Source organism: Somniosus microcephalus, unplaced genomic scaffold, assembly GCF_052327205.1.
Source record: "Somniosus microcephalus isolate GS21.2 unplaced genomic scaffold, FLI_Smic_1.0 unresolved_chr2, whole genome shotgun sequence".
Lineage (NCBI taxonomy): Eukaryota > Metazoa > Chordata > Chondrichthyes > Squaliformes > Somniosidae > Somniosus > Somniosus microcephalus.
Window position 1 is genome coordinate 20,586,176 of NW_028225180.1, and position 21,529 is coordinate 20,607,704.

At 57.5% G+C, this 21,529-nt stretch overlaps 1 pseudogene; it reads right to left on the reverse strand.

Moving 5' to 3' along the window:
- LOC147092243 (beta-crystallin B2-like) overlaps positions 1-16,828 on the reverse strand; it is a 30,488-nt pseudogene extending 13,660 nt beyond the window's left edge.
- Between the last annotated feature and the right edge of the window lie 4,701 nt (positions 16,829-21,529).

A 21,529-nucleotide genomic window follows, 5' to 3' on the forward strand; every position in this document is an offset into this window, starting at 1 on the left:
CTCCCCAATCCCCCAACCCCACCTACCCACCTTCTCCCCAATCCCCCAACCCCACCTACCCACCGTCTCCCCATCCCCAATTCCACCTACCCACCTATTCCCTATCCCCAACCCCACCCACCCACCTTCTCCCCATCTCCCCATCCCCAACCCCACCTACCCACCTTCTCCCCAATCCCCAACCCCACCTACCCACATTCTCCCAATCCCCAACCCCACCTACCCACCTTCTCCCCATCCCCAACCCCACCTAACCACCTTCACCCCATCCCCAACCCCACCTACCCACCTTCACCCCATCCCCCAACCCCACCTACCCTCCTTCTCCCCATCCCCAACCCCACCTACCCACCTTCACCCCATCCCCAACCCCACCTACCAACCTTCACCCCATCCCCAACCCCACCTACCCACCTTCACCCCATCCCCAACCCCACCTACCCACCTTCACCCCATCCCCAACCCCACCTACCCACCTTCTCCCCATCCCCAACCCCACCTACCCACCTTCTCCCCATCCCCAACCCCACCTACCCACCTTCTCCCCATCCCCAACCCCACCTACCCACCTTCACCCCATCCCCCAAACCCACCTACCCACATTCTCCCCATCCCCCAACCCCACCTACCCACCTTCTCCCCAATCCCCAACCCCACCTACCCACCTTCTCCCCAATCCCCAACCCCACCTACCCACCTTCTCCCCATCCCTCAACCCCACCTACCCACCTTCTCCCCATCCCCAACCCCACCTACCCTCCTTCTCCCCATCCCCAACCCAACCTACCCTCCCTCTCCCCATCCCCAACCCCACCTACCCTCCCTCTCCCCATCCCTAACCCCACCTACCCACCTTCTCCCCATCCCCAACCCCACCTACCCAACTTCTCCCCATCCCCAACCCCACCTACCTTCCTTCTCCCCATCCCCAACCCACCTACCCTCCTTCTCCCCATCCCCAACCCAACCTACCCTCCCTCTCCCCATCCCCAACCCCACCTACCCTCCCTCTCCCCATCCCTAACCCCACCTACCCACCTTCTCCCCAATCCACAACCCCACCTACCCACCTTCTCCCCATCCCCAACCCCACCTAACCACCTTCTTCCCATCCCCAACCCCACCTACCCACCTTCTCCCCATCCCCAACCCCACCTACCCACCTTCTCCCCAATCCCCAACCCCACCTACCCACCTACTCCCCATCCCTCAACCCCACCCACCCACCTTCTCCCCATCCCTTAATCCCACCTACCCACCTTCTCCCCAATACCCCAACCCCACCTACCCACCGTCTCCCCATCCCCAACCCCACCTACCCACCTTCTCCCCATCCCCAACCCCACCTACCCACCTACTCCCCATCCCCAACCCCACCTACCCACCTTCTCCCCATCCGCAACACCACCTACCCACCTTCTCCCCATCCCCAACCCCACCCACCCACCTTCTCCCCAATCCCCAACCCCACCCACCCACCTTCTCCCCATCCCCAACCCCACCTACCCACCTTCTCCCCAATCCCCAACACCACCTACCCACCTTCTCCCCATCCCCAACCCCACCTACCCACCTTCTCCCCATCCCCACCCACCTTCTCCCCATCCCCAACCCCACCTACCCTCCCTCTCCCCATCCCCAACCCTACCTACCCAACTTCTCCCCATCCCCAACCCCACCTACCCTCCTTCTCCCCAATCCCCAACCCCACCTACCCACATTCTCCCCATCCCCAACCCCACCTACCCACCTTCTCCCCATCCCCAACCCCACCTACCCACATTCTCCCCATCCCCAACCCCACCTACCCAGCTTCTCCCCATCCCCAACCCCATCCACCCTCCTTCTCCCCATCCCCAACCCCACCCACCCTCCTTCTCCCCAATCCCCCAACCCCACCTACCCACCTTCTCCCCATCCCCAACCCCACCTACCCACCTTCTCCCCATATCATTCAACCCCGCCTACCCACCTTCTCCCCATCCCTTAACCCCACCTACCCTCCTTCTCCCCATCCCCAACCCCACCTACCAACCTTCTCCCCATCCCCAACCCCACCTACCCACCTTCTCATCACATCCATCAACCCCACCTACCCACCTTCTCATCACATCCATCAATCCCACCAACCCACCTTCTCCCCATATCCCTCAACCGCACGTACCCAGCTTCTCACCATATACTGTCGGAGGGGCAGTACTGAGGGAACGCTGCACTGTTTGATGGGGAGTACTGATGGAATGCTTATTGTCAGAGGGGCAATACTGAAGGAGTGCTGCAGTGTTGCCAGGCTTGCACTGAGGGAGCCCCGCACTGTCAGAGGGGAGGTACTGAGGTTTTGCCGCACTGTCAGAGAGACAGTACTGAGGGAGTGCTGCTCTATCGCAGGGGCAGTACTGAAGGAGCGCCGCACTGTCGGAGGAATGGTACTGAGGAAGCGCCGCACTGTCGGAGGGTCAGTACTGAGGGGGCGCTGCACTGTCGGAGGGGCAGTACTGAGGGAGTGCCGCACTGTTGGAGAGAGAGTACTGAGGGAGCACTGCACTGTTGGAAGGGCAGTGCTGAGGGAGTGCTGCACTGTCGGAGGGTCAGTACTGAGGGAGCGCTGCACTATCGCAGGGGCAGTACTGAGGGAGCACTGCACCGTTGGAGGGGAAGTACTGAGGGAGCGCCGCACTGTCGGAGGGGCAGTACTGAGGGAGCGCCGCACTGTCGGAGGTGCAGTACTGAGGGAGCGCCGCACTGTCGGAGGGGCAGTACTGAGGGAGTGCTGCACTGTCAGAGGGGCAGTACTGAAGGAGTGCTGCACTGTCAGAGGGGCATTACTGAGGGAGCGCTGCACTGTCGGAGGGGCAGTACTGAGGGAACGCTGCACTGTCGGAGGGGCGGTACTGAGGGAGCGCTGCAATGTTGGATGGGGAGTACAGAAAGAGAGCTTCTGGGGCCAATATTTATCCCTCAAACAACGTCACTAAAAAACTGATTATCTGGTCATTATCACATTGTTGCTTGTGGGATCTTGCTGTGTGCAAATCGGCAGCTGGAATTCCCTCTAAAGTCTGCACTTCAAAACTAATTGGTTGGCGGAGCAGCTCTTTGGGATATGAGAGGCGCGTTATAAGCGGGCGGTATGTCCCAGCATATCCGGGTCCCTCCCAGCTGCTCCCGGATTGCAATCCCACCCAAGGTTCAGAGGAAGATGTGTCCTTACGGTCCGCAGTCCACTCGCACCGATCGAACGTGCTCAAAGCCCATGTCGCAGACGTTCATGCATTCTCCGGAAACCTCCATGCAGCGGCCCTGGAAATTCTCCTGCTCAAAGATACAGATCTGGGGAGGAACAGAGAGAAGTCGGTGACAGTGAACGGATGATGGAACAAGCGAAATCCAACCCCCAATGGCTGTGACAAAGGACAGAATCGAGGGGCTGAACGGCCTTCTCCTGTTCATGTGTAACAGGCTCGAGGGGCTAAACGGCCTCCTCCTGTTCCCATGTAACAGGCTCAAGGGGCTGAACAGCCTCCTCCTGTTCCTGTGTAACAGGCTCGAGGGGCTGAATGGCCTCCTCCTGTTCCCATGTAACAGGTTCAAGGGGCTGAATGGCCTCCTCTTGTTCCTGTGTAACAGGCTCGAGGAGCTGAATGGGCCTCCTCCTGTTCCCGTGTAACAGGCTCGAGGGGCTGAATGGCCTCCTCCTGTTCCTGTGTAACAGGCTCGAGGGGCTGAACGGCCCCCTCCTGTTCCCATGTAACAGGCTCAAGGGGCTGAACAGCCTCCTCCTGTTCCCGTGTAACAAGCTCAAGGGGCTGAACGGTCTCCTCCTGTTCCCATGTAACAGGCTCGAGGGGCTGAATGGCCTCCTCCTGTTCCCATGTAACAGGTTCAAGGGGCTGAATGGCCTCCTCCTGTTCCTGTGTAACAGGCTCGAGGGGCTGAATGGCCTCCTCCTGTTCCCATGTAACAGGCTCAAGGGGCTGAATGGCCTCCTCCTGTTCCCGTGTAACCAGCTCGACGGGCTGAATGGCCTCCTCCTGTTCCCGTGTAACAGGCTCAAGGGGCTGAATGGCCTCCTCCTGTTCCCATGTAACCAGCTCGACGGGCTGAATGGCCTCCTCCTGTTCCCGTGTAACAGGCTCAAGGGGCTGAATGGCCTCCTCCTGTTCCCGTGTAACAGGCTCAAGGGGCTGAATGGCCTCCTCCTGTTCCTGTGTAACAGGCTCGAGGGGCTGAATGGTCTCCTCCTGTTCCTATGATCCGATCCAGCCCCAACTAGCTGTGACCGCATGGGGAATTCACCCTAATTCAGGCCTGAGCAACGATCTCACTGAGGGAGAACATAGAGCGCCTGGTGTGGGGACAGGACAATAACAGTCTCGGGCATTAGCCAGCAGTGTTCGGAGCCTCGGGCTGAGGACAGGGTCAAGGCGAAGCAGAAAATATTTCCCTCAATACTGACTGGAGCTTTACTCTGTATCTAACCCATGCTGAACCTGCCCTGGGAGTGTTTGATGGGACAGTGTAGAGGGAGATTTACTCTGTACCTAACCCGTGCAGTACCTGCCCTGGGAGTGTTTGATGAGACAGTGTAGAGGGAGCTTTACTCTGTATCTAACCCCGTGCTGTACCTGCCCTGGGAGTTTTTGATGGGGACAGTGTAGAGGGAGCTTTACTCTGTATCTAACCTGTGCTGTACCTGCCCTGGGAGTGTTTGATGGGGACAGTGTAGAGGGAGCTTTACTCTGTATCTAACCCCGTGCTGTACCTGCCCTGGGAGTGTTTGATGGGACAGCGTAGAGGGAGCTTTACTCTGTACCTAACCCTGTGCTGTACCTGCCCTGGGAGTGTTTGATGGGACAGTGTAGAGGGAGCTTTACTCTGTATCTAACCCGTGCTGTACCTGCCCTGGGAGTGTTTGATGAGACAGTGTAGAGGGAGCTTTACTCTGTACCTAACCCATGCTGTACCTGCCCTGGGAGTGTTTGATGAGACAGTGTAGAGGGAGCTTTACTCTGTATCTAACCCGTGCTGTACCTGCCCTGGGAGTGTTTGATGGGACAGTGTAGAGGGAGCTTTACTCTGTATCTAACCCGTGCTGTACCTGCCCTGGGAGTGTTTGATGGGACAGTGTAGAGGGAGCTTTACTCTGTATCTAACCCGTGCTGTACCTGCCCTGGGAGTGTTTGATGGGACAGTGTAGAGGGAGCTTTACTCTGTATCTAACCTGTGCTGTACCTGCCCTGGGAGTGTTTGATGGGACAGTGTAGAGGGATCTTTACTCTGTATCTAACCCGTGCTGTACCTGCCCTGGGAGTGTTTGATGGGACAGTGTAGAGGGAGCTTTACTCTGTATCTAACCCGTGCTGAACCTGCCCTGGGAGTGGTTGATGTGTAGAGGGTGCTTTACTCTGTATCGAACCTATAAGGATAGATTGTAATTGTAAATTTCTGTTGCTCATGGTTTCAAGTTTTGAAAGTGTGGGATTAAATGGACAATGACTTTGCAGAGGTGAAAGTTCAGTCACTCTCCAATGATCTACTCACCTTGTAAGCCATCGTTTCAGTCTGGCTGGTTTTCATTGGGGTGGATTTCCCGTCAGTCTTGCTCTCTGTGTCAGCCATGATTGTGTGCGGTACCTGAGAGGAGAATAAGGTTTGGATTATCGGTGCTGTTTAATAATTTCCCTCTTTCCCCCCACTTCATTCGTCACCACCTCCCCCCCGCCCACCGCTGTGACTTTATCTGAATCTGGTGACTTTGAATGGCGCCTTCAAACATAGAAACATAGAAGATAGGAGCAGGAGTAGGCCATTCGGCCCCTCGAGCCTGCTCCGCCATTCAATGAGATCATGGCTGATCATCCAAATTCAATATCATGTCCCTGCTTTCTCCCCATATCCCTTGATCCCTTGACACCTCTGCAGTGTCAGTGAATCCTCACAGTTCTCTCAGCGAGAACATAAGAATTAGGAGCAGGAGTCGGCCATCCGGCCCCTCGAGCCTACTCCACCATTCAATAAGATCACGGCTGATCATCTACCTCAACTTCACTTTCCCGCCCGATCTCCATATGCCTTGATTCCCCTAGAGTCCGAAAATCTATCAATCTCAGCCTTGAAAATACTCAACGATTCAGCCCCTTGGGGTAGAGAGCTCCACAGATTCACCACCCTCTGAGTGAAGAAATTTCTCCTCATCTCGGTCCTGAATGGCCGACCCCTTATTCTGAGACTGTGACCCCTGGTTCTAGACTCCCCAGCCAGGGGAAACATCCTCCCTGCATCTACCCTGTCAAGCCCTGTAAGAATTTTAGACTTTTCAATGAGATCACCTCTCATTCTTCTAAACTCCAGAGAGTATCGGCCTAATCTACTCAATCTCTCCTCATAGGACAACCCTCTCATCCCCGGGATCAATCTAGTGAACCTTCGTTGCACCGCCTCTAAGGCAAGTGTATCCTTCCTTAGACAAGGAGACCAGAACTGTGCCCAGTACTCCAGGTGTGGTCTCACCAAAGCTCTGTACAATTTTACCTAGAATTCCTTACTCTTATACTCCAACCCCCTTGCTGTTTGCCTTCCTAATTGCTGCTGTACCTGCATGTTAACTTTCTGTGTTTTGTGTACAAGGACACTCTAATCCCTCTGAACATTTCATAGTTTCTCACCATTTAAAACATATTCTGTTTTTCTATTCTTCCTACCAAAGTGAATAGCCTGACATTTCCCCACATAATACTCCATCTGCCACCTTACTGCCCACTCACTTAACCGGTCTATATCCCTTTGCAGGCTCGTTGTGTCCTCCTCACAGCTTACTGTCCCACCTCGCTTTGTATCTACCCCCCTACCGCAATAGTCTTCACTGTCACACATAACCCTTTCAATGGATTGACTGTTCCTCCCTCCTCCCCTCCTCCTCTCTTACTGCAATGCCCACTCAAGTAAGTCACTGGATAGTGAACTTGCAAAGAAACCTGGCTGATTTTACCCGCTGATCCCCTCGCGCCCACCCCCCCCCCGCCCCGCCCCCACCACTCACTTCCTTCCACAGTCAAGATCGTCTCACTCAGCACAGGCCGGGGATGGAGCCTGGGCCTTTCCTGCTGTGTGTGTGGGCACAGGCCAGAAATGAAGCCTGGGACTTTCCTGCTCTGTGTGTGAGGCACGGGCCAGAGATGGAGCCTGGGCCTTTCCTGCTCTGTGAGTGGGGCACAGGCAGGAAATGAAGCCTGGGCCTTTCCTGCTCTGTGAGTGGGGCACAGGCCGGAGGTGGAATCTCGGCCTCGCCTGCTCTGTGAGTGAGGCACAGGCCGGAGGTGGAACCTGGGCCTTTCCTGCTCTGTGAGTGGGGCACAGGCCGGAGGTGGAATCTGGGCCTCGCCTGCTCTGTGAGTGAGGCACAGGCCGGAGGTGGAACCTGGGCCTTTCCTGCTCTGTGAGTGGGGCACAGGCCGGAGGTGGAACCTGGGCCTTTCCTGCTCTGTGAGTGGGGCACAGGCCGGAGGTGGAACCTGGGCCTGTCCTGCTCTGTGAGTGGGGCACAGGCCGGAGGTGGAACCTGGGCCTCGCCAGCTCTGTGAGTGAGGCACAGGCCAGAAATGAAGCCTGGGCCTTGCCTGCTCTGTGTGTGAGGCACAGGCCAGAGGTGGAACCTGGGCCTTTCCTGCTCTGTGTGTGGGGCTCAATCCCACAACGGCAGTCCGTTTACCCACCCCAGACTGCAGGAGGAGCCCTGAGTGATCGGTTGGCCCTCTGAGGTGGGCACAGCCCTAAACCTGTTGTTTCACAAGAAGAACGGAGGACATTGAACAGTTACCAGATCTCGTGCTGCAGGTTCTCAGTGTCCTGGTGTGCCGTTGGGCGAACTCAGTATGTGGAACAATCACCCGCTTGCCTTTTATTCACTGGCTCGGAGCGGAGAGAGCCTGCGGGATTAGCAGCAAACAAGGGGAAGTGCAGAATCGACAGAGCAAGAGACTGAAATGGGCGAGTCATCAGGTAATGGGAGTGTGCGATTGGACAGAGGGAGAGAGAGAAAGGCAGCAGAGAACGAGAGACAGAGAGAGTCAGCAAATGCTCGGATAGTCCTGGTTCAACACATTCCAGGAGAATGGCATCTGGATATCCACACGGTCATAATCGAACATTATCAAATTGCAGTCCATGGAGCTGAATAGCAGGCGCTGGTCCAATACCGCCCACTTTGGGCCATGGCCCGAGACTCATTTCGAGGCCAAGAGATCCCACGGCCACTATTTCGAAGAAGAGCAGGGGAGTTCGCCCAGTTTGTCCTGGGGCCAATATCGCTGAAAATAGCATATTGTCTCGTCATTGATCACAGTGCTGCTTGTGGGAGCTTGCTGTGCGCAATTTGGCTGTCGCCTTTCCTGCATTACAACCGTGACGTCACTTCAAGAAAGTACTTCATTGGCTGTGAAGCGCACTGGTTTGTCCCGAGGCAGTGAAAGGCGCTGGACGACATTCCCCTTCAGAAATGGGTCTTTACCTTTCTTGGGGCGTTTTCTTCTCCCACTGTGGGGTTGGTGAAGCAACGAGTGGCCTCGGCCTGTGCTGAATATCAGTCACACAGTGGGCGGAAACCTCTCCCACGTCAGGTGAACAAGCGCTCGTTCCCCATCGGAGGTGAAGTGGGATTAAAATGGCTCGTTTCTCTCTCAGAGACGGGAATTCCTGCTTCAGCCTCATGCTGTTGTGTGTGTGCAGGTCAGTCGGACCCTGTGACAAGAGATTGTTCTCCGGACGACCATCCCGAAACCCACAGAAATTCCGCTCCCCTTTACCATAACCCCAGGCTCCCCTTTACCTAATCCTAGGCTCCCCTTTACCCTAACCCCAGGCTCCCCTTTACCCTAACCCCAGGCTCCCCTTTACCCTAACCTTAGGCTCCCCTTTACCCTAACCCCAGGCTCCCCTTTACCCTAACCCCAGGCTCCCCTTTACCCTAATCCTAGGCTCCCCTTTACCTAATCCTAGGCTCCCCTTTACCCTAACCCCAGGCTCCCCTTTGCCCTAACCCCAGGCTCCCCTTTACCCTAATCCTAGGCTACCCTTTACCCTAACCCCAGGCTCCCCTTTACCCTAACCTTAGGCTCCCCTTTACCCTAACCTTAGGCTCCCCTTTACCCAAACCTTAGGCTCCCCTTTACCCTAACCATAGGCTCCCCTTTACCCTAACCCCAGGCTCCCCTTTACCCTAACCTTAGGCTCCCCTTTACCCTAACCCCAGGATCCCCTTTACCCGAACCCCAGGCTCCCCTTTACCCTAATCCTAGGCTCCCCTTTACCCTAACCCTAGGCTCCCCTTTACCCTAACCCCAGGCTCCCCTTTACCCTAACCCCAGGCTCCCCTTTACCCTAACCCCAGGCTCCCCTTTACCCTAACCCCAGGCTCCCCTTTACCCTAACCCCAGGCTCCCCTTTACCCTAACCCCAGGCTCCCCTTTACCCTAACCCCAGGCTCCCCTTTACCCTAACCCTAGGCTCCCCTTTACCCTAACCCCAGGCTCCCCTATTCCCCTAACCCTAGGTTCCCTTTACCTTAACCCCAGGCTCCCCTTTACCTTAACCCCAGGCTCCCCTTTACCCTAACCCCAGGCTCCCCTTTACCCTAACCCCAGGCTCCCCTATTCCCCTAACCCTAGGCTCCCCTTTACCCTAACCCCAGGCTCCCCTTTACCTTAACCCCAGGCTCCCCTTTACCCTAACCCCAGGCTCCCCTTTACCCTAACCCCAGGCTCCCCTTTACCCTAACCCCAGGCTCCACTTTACCCTATCCCAGGCTCCCCTTTACCCTAACCTTCGGCTCCCTTTTACCCTAACCCCAGGCTCCCCTTTACCCTAACCTTAGGCTCCCCTTTACCCTAACCCCAGGCTCCCGTTTACCCTAACCCCAGGCTCCCCTTTACCCTAACCCCAGGCTCCCCTTTACCCTAACCTCAGGCTCCTCTTTATCCTAATCCTAGGCTCCCCTTTACCCTAACCCCAGGCTCCCCTTTACCCTATCCCAGGCTCCCCTTTACCCTAACCCCAGGCTCCCCTTTACCCTAACCCCAGGCTCCCCTTTACCCTAACCCCAGGCTCCCCTTTACCTTAACCCCAGGCTCCCCTTTACCCTAACCCCAGGCTCCCCTTTACCCTAACCCCAGGCTCCCCTTTACCCTAACCTTAGGCTCCCCTTTACCCTAACCCCAGGCTCCCCTTTACCCTAACCCCAGGCTCCCCTTTACCCGAACCTCAGGCTCCCCTTTACCCTAACCTTAGGCTCCCTTTACCCTAACCGTAGGCTCCCCTTTACCCTAACCCCAGGCTCCCCTTTACCCTAACCTTAGGCTCCCCTTTACCCTAACCCCAGGCTCCCCTTTACCCTAACCCCAGGCTCCCCTTTACCCTAACCCCAGGCTCCCCTTTACCCTAACCTTAGGCTCCCCTTTACCCTAACCCCAGGCTCCCCTTTACCCTAATCCTAGGCTCCCCTTTACCCTAACCCTAGGCTCCCCTTTACCCTAACCCCAGGCTCCCCTTTACCCTAACCCCAGGCTCCCCTTTACCCTAACCTTAGGCTCCCCTTTACCCTAACCCCAGGCTCCCCTTTACCCTAACCTTAGGCTCCCCTTTACCCTAACCCCAGGCTCCCCTTTACCCGAACCCCAGGCTCCCCTTTACCCTAACCCCAGACTCCCCTTTACCCTAACCCCAGGCTCCCCTTTACCCTAACCCCAGGCTCCCCTTTACCCTATCCCAGGCTCCCCTTTACCCTAACCTTAGGCTCCCCTTTACCCTAACCCCAGGCTCCCCTTTACCTTAACCCCAGGCTCCCCTTTACCCTAACCCCAGGCTCCCGTTTACCCTAACCCCAGGCTCCCCTTTACCCTAACCCCAGGCTCCCCTTTACCCTAATCCTAGGCTCCCCTTTACCCTAACCCCAGGCTCCCCTTTACCCTATCCCAGGCTCCCCTTTACCCTAACCCCAGGCTCCCCTTTACCCTAACCCCAGGCTCCCCTTTACCCTAACCTTAGGCTCCCCTTTACCCTAACCCCAGGCTCCCCTTTACCCTAACCTTAGGCTCCCCTTTACCCTAACCCCAGGCTCCCCTTTACCCTAACCTTAGGCTCCCCTTTACCCTAACCCCAGGCTCCCCTTTACCCTAACCCCAGGCTCCCCTTTACCCTAACCCCAGGCTCCCCTTTACCCTAAACTTAGGCTCCCCTTTACCCTAACCCCAGGCTCCCCTTTACCCTAACCCCAGGCTCCCCTTTACCCTAACCCTAGGCTCCCCTTTACCCTAACCCCAGGCTCCCCTTTACCCTAACCCCAGGCTCCCCTTTACCCTAACCCTAGGCTCCCCTTTACCCTAACCCCAGGCTCCCCTTTACCCTAACCCCAGGCTCCCCTTTACCCTAACCCCAGGCTCCCCTTTACCCTAACCCTTGGCTCCCCTTTACCCTAACCCCAGGCTCCCCTTTACCCTAACCTTAGGCTCCCCTTTACCCTAACCCCAGGCTCCCCTTTACCCTAACCCCAGGCTCCCCTTTACCCTAACCCCAGGCTCCCCTTTACCTTAACCCCAGGCTCCCCTTTACCCTAACCCCAGGCTCCCCTTTACCTTAACCCCAGGCTCCCCTTTACCCTAACCCCAGGCTCCCCTTTACCCTAACCCCAGGCTCCCCTTTACCCTAACCCCAGGCTCCCCTTTACCCTAACCTTAGGCTCCCCTTTACCCTAACCTTAGGCACCCTTTTACCCTAACCTTAGGCTCCCCTTTACCCTAACCCCAGGCTCCCCTTTACCCTAACCCCAGGCTCCCCTTTACCCTAACCCCAGGCTCCCCTTTACCCTAACCCCAGGCTCCCCTTTACCCTAACCCCAGGCTCCCCTTTACCCTAACCTTAGGCTCCCCTTTACCCTAACCCCAGGCTCCCCTTTACCCTAACCCCAGGCTCCCCTTTACCCTAACCCTAGGCTCCCCTTTACCCTAAACCTAGGCTCCCCTTTACCCTAACCCTAGGCTCCCCTTTACCCTAACCCTAGGCTCCCCTTTACCCTAACCCCAGGCTCCCCTTTACCCTAACCCCAGGCTCCCCTTTACCCTAACCCCAGGCTCCCCTTTACCCTAACCCCAGGCTCCCCTTTACCCTAACCCCAGGCTCCCCTTTACCTTAACCCCAGGCTCCCCTTTACCCTAACCCCAGGCTCCCCTTTACCCTAACCCCAGGCTCCCCTTTACCCTAACCCCAGGCTCCCCTTTACCCTAACCCCAGGCTCCCCTTTACCCTATCCCAGGCTCCCCTTTACCCTAACCCCAGGCTCCCCTTTACCCTAACCCTAGGCTCCCCTTTACCCTAACCCTAGGCTCCCCTTTACCCTATCCCAGGCTCCCCTTTACCCTAACCTTAGGCTCCCCTTTACCCTAACCCCAGGCTCCCCTTTACCCTAACCTTAGGCTCCCCTTTACCCTAACCTTAGGCTCCCCTTTACCCTAACCTTAGGCTCCCCTTTACCCTAACCGTAGGCTCCCCTTTACCCTAACCCCAGGCTCCCCTTTACCCTAACCCCAGGCTCCCCTTTACCCTAACACCAGGCTCCCCTTTACCCTAACCCCAGGCTCCCCTTTACCCTAATCCTAGGCTCCCCTTTACCCTAACCCTAGGCTCCCCTTTACCCTAACCCCAGGCTCCCCTTTACCCTAACCCCAGGCTCCCCTTTACCCTAACCTTAGGCTCCCCTTTACCCTAACCTTAGGCTCCCCTTTACCCTAACCCCAGGCTCCCCTTTACCCTAACCCCAGGCTCCCCTTTACCCTAACCCCAGGCTCCCCTTTACCCTAACCTTAGGCTCCCCTTTACCCTAACCTTAGGCTCCCCTTTACCCTAACCCCAGGCTCCCCTTTACCCTAACCCCAGGCTCCCCTTTACCCTAACCCCAGGCTCCCCTTTACCCTAACCCCAGGCTCCCCTTTACCCTAACCCCAGGCTCCCCTTTACCCTAACCCCAGGCTCCCCTTTACCCTAACCTTAGGCTCCCCTTTACCCTAACCCCAGGCTCCCCTTTACCCTAACCCCAGGCTCCCCTTTACCCTAACCCCAGGCTCCCCTTTACCCTAACCCCAGGCTCCCCTTTACCCTAACCCTAGGCTCCCCTTTACCTTAACCCCAGGCTCCCCTTTACCCTAACCCCAGGCTCCCCTTTACCCTAACCCTAGGCTCCCCTTTACCCTAACCCTAGGCTCCCCTTTACCCTAACCCCAGGCTCCCCTTTACCCGAACCCCAGGCTCCCCTTTACCCTAACCCCAGACTCCCCTTTACCCTAACCCCAGGCTCCCCTTTACCCTAACCCCAGGCTCCCCTTTACCCTAACCCCAGGCTCCCCTTTACCCTAACCCTAGGCTCCCCTTTACCCTATCCCAGGCTCCCCTTTACCCTAACCCCAGGCTCCCCTTTACCCTAACCCCAGGCTCCCCTTTACCCTAACCTTAGGCTCCCCTTTACCCTAACCCCAGGCTCCCCTTTACCCTAACCCCAGGCTCCCCTTTACCCTAACCCCAGGCTCCCCTTTACCCTAACCCCAGGCTCCCCTTTACCCTAACCCCAGGCTCCCCTTTACCCTAACCCCAGGCTCCCCTTTACCCTAACCCCAGGCTCCCCTTTACCCTAACCCCAGGCTCCCCTTTACCCTAACCCCAGGCTCCCCTTTACCCTAACCCCAGGCTCCCCTTTACCCTAACCCCAGGCTCCCCTTTACCCTAACCCCAGGCTCCCCTTTACCCTAACCCCAGGCTCCCCTTTACCCTAACCTTAGGCTCCCCTTTACCCTAACCCCAGGCTCCCCTTTACCCTAACCCCAGGCTCCCCTTTACCCTAACCCCAGGCTCCCCTTTACCCTAACCCCAGGCTCCCCTTTACCCTAACCCCAGGCTCCCCTTTACCCTAACCCCAGGCTCCCCTTTACCCTAACCCTAGGCTCCCCTTTACCCTAACCTTAGGCACCCCTTTACCCTAACCTTAGGCTCCCCTTTACCCTAACCCCAGGCTCCCCTTTACCCTAACCCCAGGCTCCCCTTTACCCTAACCCCAGGCTCCCCTTTACCCTAATCCTAGGCTCCCCTTTACCCTAACCCCAGGCTCCCCTTTACCCTAACCCCAGGCTCCCCTTTACCCTAACCCCAGGCTCCCCTTTACCCTAACCCCAGGCTCCCCTTTACCCTAACCCCAGGCTCCCCTTTACCCTAACCCCAGGCTCCCCTTTACCCTAACCCCAGGCTCCCCTTTACCCTAACCTTAGGCTCCCCTTTACCCTAACCCCAGGCTCCCCTTTACCCTAACCCCAGGCTCCCCTTTACCCTAACCCCAGGCTCCCCTTTACCCTAACCCCAGGCTCCCCTTTACCCTAACCCCAGGCTCCCCTTTACCCTAACCCCAGGCTCCCCTTTACCCTAACCCCAGGCTCCCCTTTACCCTAACCCCAGGCTCCCCTTTACCCTAACCCCAGGCTCCCCTTTACCCTAACCCCAGGCTCCCCTTTACCCTAACCTTAGGCACCCCTTTACCCTAACCTTAGGCTCCCCTTTACCCTAACCCCAGGCTCCCCTTTACCCTAACCCCAGGCTCCCCTTTACCCTAACCTTAGGCTCCCCTTTACCCTAACCCCAGGCTCCCCTTTACCCTAACCCCAGGCTCCCCTTTACCCTAACCCCAGGCTCCCCTTTACCCTAACCTTAGGCTCCCCTTTACCCTAACCCCAGGCTCCCCTTTACCCTAACCCCAGGCTCCCCTTTACCCTAACCCCAGGCTCCCCTTTACCCTAACCCCAGGCTCCCCTTTACCCTAACCCCAGGCTCCCCTTTACCCTAACCCCAGGCTCCCCTTTACCCTAACCCTAGGCTCCCCTTTACCCTAACCCCAGGCTCCCCTTTACCCTAACCCCAGGCTCCCCTTTACCCTAACCCTAGGCTCCCCTTTACCTTAACCCCAGGCTCCCCTTTACCCTAACCCTAGGCTCCCCTTTACCTTAACCCCAGGCTCCCCTTTACCTTAACCCCAGGCTCCCCTTTACCCTAACCCCAGGCTCCCCTTTACCTTAACCCCAGGCTCCCCTTTACCTTAACCCCAGGCTCCCCTTTACCCTAACCCCAGGCTCCCCTTTACCCTAACCCCAGGCTCCCCTTTACCCTAACCCTAGGCTCCCCTTTACCTTAACCCCAGGCTCCCCTTTACCCTAACCCCAGGCTCCCCTTTACCTTAACCCCAGGCTCCCCTTTACCTTAACCCCAGGCTCCCCTTTACCCTAACCCCAGGCTCCCCTTTACCTTAACCCCAGGCTGCCCTTTACCCTAACCCCAGGCTCCCCTTTACCCTAACCTTAGGCTCCCCTTTACCTTAACCCCAGGCTCCCCTTTACCTTAACCCCAGGCTCCCCTTTACCCTAACCCTTGGCTCCCCTTTACCCTAACCCTTGGCTCCCCTTTACCCTAACCCTTGGCTCCCCTTTACCCTAACCCTAGGCTGCCCTTTACCCTAACCCCAGGCTCCCCTTTACCCTAACCCCAGGCTCCCCTTTACCCTAACCCTAGGCTCCCCTTTACCTTAACCCCAGGCTCCCCTTTACCCTAACCCTAGGCTCCCCTTTACCTTAACCCCAGGCTCCCCTTTACCTTAACCCCAGGCTCCCCTTTACCCTAACCCCAGGCTCCCCTTTACCTTAACCCCAGGCTCCCCTTTACCTTAACCCCAGGCTCCCCTTTACCCTAACCCCAGGCTCCCCTTTACCCTAACCCCAGGCTCCCCTTTACCCTAACCCTAGGCTCCCCTTTACCTTAACCCCAGGCTCCCCTTTACCCTAACCCCAGGCTCCCCTTTACCTTAACCCCAGGCTCCCCTTTACCTTAACCCCAGGCTCCCCTTTACCCTAACCCCAGGCTCCCCTTTACCTTAACCCCAGGCTGCCCTTTACCCTAACCCCAGGCTCCCCTTTACCCTAACCTTAGGCTCCCCTTTACCTTAACCCCAGGCTCCCCTTTACCTTAACCCCAGGCTCCCCTTTACCCTAACCCTTGGCTCCCCTTTACCCTAACCCTAGGCTGCCCTTTACCCTAACCCCAGGCTCCCCTTTACCCTAACCCCAGGCTCCCCTTTACCCTAACCCCAGGCTCCCCTTTACCCTAACCCCAGGCTCCCCTTTACCCTAACCCCAGGCTCCCCTTTACCCTAACCCCAGGCTCCCCTTTACCTTAACCCCAGGCTCCCCTTTACCCTAACCCTTGGCTCCCCTTTACCCTAACCCTAGGCTGCCCTTTACCCTAACCCCAGGCTCCCCTTTACCCTAACCCCAGGCTCCCCTTTACCCTAACCCCAGGCTCCCCTTTACCCTAACCCCAGGCTCCCCTTTACCCTAACCCCAGGCTCCCCTTTACCCTAACCCCAGGCTCCCCTTTACCCTAACCCTTGGCTCCCCTTTACCCTAACCCTAGGCTGCCCTTTACCCTAACCCCAGGCTCCCCTTTACCCTAACCCCAGGCTCCCCTTTACCCTAACCCCAGGCTCCCCTTTACCCCTGTACCTGGCGCAAAGTTAGGGCCTGTCCCCGAACACTGGCCGGAATTCTTACGTTGCAGAGCCGTGCGGGTTTGGGAGTGGGTCAGCAGTTAAAAGCGCTGAAATTGACAGCACGTCGGGCACCCGCGGTAATCCCGCCAACTTCCGCGTTGATTCCGCGTTTCGAAGCGAGCCCCAGGCCCGCGGAAGGGAGAGGCGGGTGACCTTATTGATGTAATTAACTGCTCGTTGACAGATCCATAATAAGAAGACTTGCATTTCTCCAGCACATTTCACGACCACCAGACGTCTCAAAGCGCTTTACAGCCAATGAAGTACTTTTTGAAGTGGGGCCACTGTTGTAATGTGGGAAACACGACAGCCAATTTGTGCACAGCAAGCTCCCACAAACAGCAACGTGATAAATGACCAGATCATCTGTTTTTGTGATGGTGGTTGAGGGATAAATACTGGCCAAGACATCGAGGAGAACTCCCCTGCTCTTCTTCGAAATAGTGGCCGTGGGATCTTTTACGTCCACCCGAAAGAGCAGACGGGGCCTCGGTTTAACGTCTCATCCAAAAGACGGCACCTCCGACAGTGCGGCACTCCCTCAGCACTGCCCCTCCGACAGTGCAGCTCTCCCTCAGTGCTGCCCCTCCGACAGTGCAGCGCTCCCTCAGTACTGCCCCTCCGACAGTGCGGCACTCCCTCAGTACTGCCCCTCCGACAGTGCGGCGCTCCCTCAGTACTGCCCCTCCGACAGTGCGGCGCTCCCTCAGTACTGCCCCTCCGACAGTGCAGCACTCCCTCAGTACTGCCCCTCCGACAGTGCGGCACTCCCTCAGTACTGCCCCTCTGACAGTGCGGCGCTCCCTCAGTACTGCCCCTCTTACATTGTGGCACTCCCTCAGTACTGCCCCTCCGACAGTGCGGTGCTCCCTCAGTACTGCCCCTCCGACAGTGCGGCACTCCCTCAGTACTGCCCCTCCGACAGTGCGGCGCTCCCTCAGTACTGCCCCTCTGACAGTGCGGCGCTCCCTCAGTACTGCCCCTCCGACAGTGCGGCACTCCCTCAGTACTGCCCCTCCGACAGTGCGGCGCTCCCTCAGTACTGCCCCTCCGACAGTGCGGCGCTCCCTCAGTACTGCCCCTCTGACAGTGCGGTGCTCCCTCAGTACTGCACTGGAGTGTCAGCCTAGCTTTGTGTGCTCAGGACCCTGGAGTGGGACTCGAACCCACAACATTCTGACTCAGAGGCGAGTGTGCTGCCCACTGAGCCACAGCTGACACTTAGAGCCTTTTTAACGTGCAGTTTCATCTATAGCTGCTTGCGCGTGGGATTCACAGACCTCAGGAAACTCGCCTGTGAAGGCAAGGTGGGAGTTCAGTGGCCATTGCGCGAGTTCATTATGTGACAGCTGGAAAAAGCACAAAAATAGATATAACCTACATTTGCTTGCCTAAGAGATTTAGCTTTCCGGAGTTTGCTCGTGATTTCTGCAACCTCGGAAGCCACCCTCACTACATTGGAGGATTGTGCCACTGATCACTTTACCTGGCGTCTATCAGATCAGCATGGGTGTCTCAGAATCGGACCGAGGTGAGCCCCAGCACCAGCCACACCAGCCGCAGCAACAACACCAGCCACAGCACCACCAACACCAGTAGCCTTCTCCTCACCGACCTGATGTTCCACAGGAGACAGGGGGATCAGCACAGGGCTGCACCGCGCCGGAGGCAATCTTCTTCTTAGGCAGTCCCTCGGAATCGAAGATGACTTGCTTCCACATTAAAAATGAGTTCTCAGGTGACTGATGAGTCCAATGCGGGACCGACAGTCTCTGTCACAGGTGGGGCAGACGGTGGTAGAAGGGGCGGGTGGGTGGGGTGCTTGAGTTGACTGTAGTGTATGTACCTTTAAGGGGAGAACTACTTTTTACAGCTCCTGTATACTGTTGTACTGGCAGTGACCACACCTGTATATAAACCCTGAGTAGGGATCTGTATGTTTAGTTTTAGAGTAACCCTCATCCAGTAAATACCTGTTGATTGTTCCTGCAGTCTCGTGTCTAGTTATTGAAGGACACACTACATCAAAAATACACGGGTCTAACAGTGGCGACGAGGCAGATTCGAACCTACCTGCAACTCTGCATTACCTCCCAGGGATTCGCTCCTGGAGAACAGTGGAAGAAAGTTGAGGCCAGAAGCACGGGCGTCGACCACGAGCAACCGCCCAGTCATCCAGCGGAGATTGAGCATCGCAGGGGAGGCTGTTGAGAGCTGGGCTTGGTTCTCCAGTCATGGTGGTCCAGCAAAACGGGCTGGCAACAGGTACGGCGCAGATGCTTCCCGGACAGCGGCGGCTAGAGCCGACCGACGGCACAGAAAAGGCCGAGCAGCGTCGACGGGAGAGAGAGAGGGTAGAGCGCACAGGGCGCAGCCGGTGTTCAGGACCGAGCGGTGTCGACAGGAGAAGAGAGAGGGGAGAGCGCACAGGGTGCATCCGGTGTTCAGGACCGAGCGGTGTCGACAGGAGAAGAGAGAGGGTAGAGCGCACAGGGCGCAGCCGGTGTTCAGGACCGAGCGGTGTCGACAGGAGAAGAGAGAGGGTAGAGCGCACAGGGCGCAGCCAGTGTTCAGGACCGAGCGGTGTCGACAGGAGAAGAGAGAGGGTAGAGCGCACAGGGCGCAGCCGGTGTTCAGGACCGAGCGGTGTCGACAGGAGAAGAGAGAGGGGAGAGCGCACAGGGCGCAGCCGGTGTTCAGGACCGAGCGGTGTCGACAGGAGAAGAGAGAGGGTAGAGCGCACAGGGCGCAGCCAGTGTTCAGGACCGAGCGGTGTCGACAGGAGAAGAGAGAGGGTAGAGCGCACAGGGCGCAGCCAGTGTTCAGGACCGAGCGGTGTCGACAGGAGAAGAGAGAGGGTAGAGCGCACAGGGTGCATCCGGTGTTCAGGACCGAGCGGTGTCGACAGAAGAGAGAGGGTAGAGCGCACAGGGCGCAGCCGGTGTTCAGGACCGAGCGGTGTCGACGGGAGAGAGAGAGGGTAGAGCGCACAGGGCGCAGCCGGTGTTCAGGACCGAGCGGTGTCGACAGGAGAAAAGAGAGGGTAGAGCGCACAGGGCGCAGCCGGTGTTCAGGACCAAGCGGTGTCGACAGGAGAAAAGAGAGGGTAGAGCGCACAGGGCGCAGCCGGTGTTCAGGACCGAGCGGTGTCGACAGGAGAAGAGAGAGGGTAGAGCGCACAGGGCGCAGCCGGTGTTCAGGACCGAGCGGTGTCGACAGGAGAAGAGAGAGGGTAGAGCGCACAGGGCGCAGCCGGTGTTCAGGACCGAGCGGTGTCGACAGGAGAAGAGAGAGGGTAGAGCGCACAGGGCGCAGCCGGTGTTCAGGACCGAGCGGTGTCGACAGGAGAAGAGAGAGGGTAGAGCGCACAGGGCGCAGCCAGTGTTCAGGACCGAACGGTGTCGACAGGAGAAGAGAGAGGGTAGAGCGCACAGGGCACAGCCGGTGTTCAGGACCGAGCGGTGTCGACAGGAGAAGAGAGAGGGTAGAGCGCACAGGGCGCAGCCGGTGTTCAGGACCGAACGGTGTCGACAGGAGAAGAGAGAGGGTAGAGCGCACAGGGCGCAGCCGGTGTTCAGGACCGAGCGGTGTCGACAGGAGAAGAGAGAGGGTAGAGCGCACAGGGCGCAGCCGGTGTTCAGGACCGAACGGTGTCGATGGGAGAAGAGAGAGAGGCGCGAAAGAAAATGCGCAGAGCGCAGCCGGTGTTCGAGGGACGAGCAGCGTCAGCGGGGAAGAAAGGGAAATGCGCCGAGCGCAGCCGGTGTTCAAGGGCCGAGCAACCGCAGCGGAGAAGAAGGGAGAGTGCGGGAAACACGATTTTGAGCCAGTCTAACCACACCCAGGGATGCCGAAGAGTGGCAGTATCACAGCGTTCGACAATGAAGTCGAAGATTGGACGACATATGTCGAACGCATATGATGCACTATCAACAACACCAAAGACTACGAGTTGAACTTATACGAAGTAGGCTTTTATTGACTAAGAACTGGAGCATGCCTCTGCTAGTGGATCCATCCTAAGAGCTCCCGGGGGAAGGGTGGTGAGTCACCTTTATACTCGGGCTTAGGGGTGGAGCCAGGGGTGGAGACATGCCCGGACTTGTACAGAGTTAACAGTGGTTTACCACACAGACATGTACAGGGTTAACAGTGGTTTACCACATTCACCCCTCGTTTAAAAAAGAGTCCGGCGGGGTGAAGTGTTTCAAAAGTTCGTATACGAAAGTCTCTCCGGGGGTCTTGTCTGCTGTAATGATCTTCGTGGTGCCGGTTGCGGCGGTTCTTTGCCCGCGGCCGCTTTTCGCGTGGGACGGAGCACTGGCGTGTCGTCCTCTCGGGGTAGGGATGGCACCGGCATGTCGTCAGTTCGTGGTAGACACCCCGGTGGTGCGTCGTGGTTAGTGGTGGTGGGTGGAGGTAGTGGATGGTAATCGATGGTGTTTCGGGTGGTACCTGAGGGTGCGAGGTCTCGAATTGAGACTGTGTCCTCCCGCCCGTCAGGATACGCCACATAGGCGTACTGTGGGTTGACGTGGAGGAGGTGAACCTTTTCGACCAGGGGGTCCGTCTTATGGCTCCTCACGTGTTTCCTGAGCAGGACGGGTCCCGGAGACGTCAGCCATGGCGGTAGTGATGTCCCCGAGGTGGATTTCCTGGGGAAGACGAACATCTTCTCGTGAGGGGTGGCGTTTGTGGCAGTACAGAGCAGTGATCGTATGGAGTGGAGCGCATCGGGGAGGACATCTTGCCAGCGGGAGATTGGGAGGCCCTTGGATTTTAGGGCGAGCATGGTGGTCTTCCACACCGTTGCGTTCTCCCTCTCTACCTGTCCGTTACCCCGGGGGTTGTAGCTGGTAGTCCTGCTCGTGGCTATGCCCTTCTCGAGCAGGTACTGGCGCAGCTCGT